Source organism: Apium graveolens, chromosome 8 (genome assembly GCF_009905375.1).
Source record: "Apium graveolens cultivar Ventura chromosome 8, ASM990537v1, whole genome shotgun sequence".
Classification (NCBI taxonomy): domain Eukaryota; kingdom Viridiplantae; phylum Streptophyta; class Magnoliopsida; order Apiales; family Apiaceae; genus Apium; species Apium graveolens.
Genome location: NC_133654.1, coordinates 247,961,990 through 247,964,405, shown reverse-complemented (window position 1 = coordinate 247,964,405; position 2,416 = coordinate 247,961,990).

Sequence of the window (2,416 nt, the reverse complement as noted above, 5' to 3'; positions counted from 1 at the left end):
TGTACGCAAAAGGACGAACAAGGTATTCTTAGGTTTTCTTCTAGAATTTGGATTCCACCGGTGACGGAGCTGAAGAATGAAATTTTACAAGAAGCTCATAATTCGAGATTCAATCCATCCAGGGAGTACCAAAATGTACAGAGATTTAAAGGAAAATTATTGGTGGCCAGATATGAAGAGGGAAATTGCGGAGTGGGTTAGCAGATGTTATACATGTCAGAGAGTTAAAGCAGAGCATCAAAGACCAAGTGGATTACTACAGCCATTGGAGATTCCAGAGTGGAAGTGGGAACATATTGCCATGAATTTCATAGTTGGATTACCAAGGACAAGGGCTAATCATGATGCCATTTGGGTTATAGTGGATAGACTTACCAAGTCAGCTCATTTTCTGCCTATAAATGAAAGATTTTCGCTCGACAAGTTAGTCCATATGTACCTGAAGGAAATTGTAGTTCGTCATGGAGTTCCTATGTCTATTGTATCTTATCGAGATCCAAGATTTAATTCAAGATTTTGGAAGAGTTTTCAAGAATGTTTAGGAATAAGACTGAATATGAGTACAGCTTACCATCCACAGACGGACGGTCAGAGTGAAAGAATGATCCAGATAATTGAAGATATGTTACGTGTTTGTGCTATTGATTTCAAAGGGAGTTGGGACGAGCATTTACCTCTAGTAGAATTTGCTTACAACAACAGTTATCACGCCAGTATTGGGATGCCACCCTATGAAGCCCTTTATGAACGCAAATGCAGATCTCCAGTGTATTATGACGAAGTAGGAGAACGCAAAATACTTATACCTGAATTAGTACAACAGACAAAAGAAGTTGTTGAAGTTATCCATATGAGATTGATAGCAGCACAAGACCGTCAAAGGAAGTATGCAGATCAATCAAGGAAAGATATGGAATTCGAAGAAGGAAGCTTGGTATTACTGAAAGTATCACCATGGAAAGGATTGACAAGATTTGGAAAGAAAGGAAAACTGAGCCCAAGATACGTTGAACCCTTTGAGATTTTAAAGCGCGTTGGCAAAATAGCTTACGAGTTGGCGTTACCTCCGTACATGGAGCACATTCACAATGTTTTTCACGTATCGATGCTTAAGAAGTATAATCCAGACTCCAGGCATGTAATAGAATATGAGCCAATAGAGATTCAGGCAGATTTGTCATATGTAGAGAGTCTGATAGAGATTCTAGAGAAAAGAGATAAAGTATTAAGAAATAAAGTGGTAAAGTTAGTAAGAGTGATGTGGAGTCAACCTGGGAGTTAGAAAGTGATATGAAGGAAAAGTACCCTCATTTGTTTTCTTAGGAGATTCTAAGGACAGAATCCTTTTAAGGGGGGAAGGATGTAATATCCGGGATATATCGTGTAATTATTTTTGTTAATAGACAATTATTATATGTGTTCAGTATCTATTCTGTGAATTATTTGTTAAGTGTTAAATGTGTTTGGATGTTTAAAAATAATATTAATTGAGTATTTTGATTTTTATATGTCAAAAATAAAATATAGATAATTGTCATATCTTCCTAATTATTTTTATGTTGATTTATGATTTTATAGGAAATATATGGATTTTATAAAATCTTTTTCCGAGTATTTAAAAACTATTTTATAAAATCGGGAACCAACCGACGTCATCCGTTTTTACGTCTTTATAACCCGAAACTCTTCTAAAAACTCCTTCATAACCTAATTGCAATATTTCGAGCATTTTCCATGTTTCAACTTTTTCGGTCCGGCGTACGGTTTGTCATGCGCGGGTCCCGGCGCAACATTTTCGATACATTATTCATTTCGGTAAATCAATAAAACTCGTATTTTCGATAAACGGGATCTTTTTATTGAACTATCACAATTATCACCTCGTAATACGTGTAACCAGGCGTTGAGACCAAGACCGCAGTACAAATTGTACTGATTTGGATATTTATCCCGAAAACCGATACCGTTTGGATTAGTTTTTATAAATAAACGTACCATTTTGTATTTGGAATGATCCAACGGGATACTAATTTTCCGTAAATATAAATAGCCTTTACCGTATTTTATTCCGTATCAAAAATCATTTGCAGTCAGTAATTATATAATTTTCCAGAGAAAATACTTATATTCATATAATCTTCTGAAAATCAAACCACAAATTGAAGGTGTTAGTGAAGTCCGATTAGAACGCTCGAGTAACCAAAACAGAGGTTTTGAGGTGTTCTTTCAGTTTCTTCAAGTTTCAGAACTGCAGAAATCAAGGTTTATTTTCTATATTTTTATTTTTTTTCGAATTATTTTTATTAAAAATATGAATTTTTGTTCGGATGATTGTTTGAATGATTTGATGATTGCATGTTGTAGAGATTATTTTCCTGATGATTTTCATATGTCATATGACTGATTTGGAGTTCAA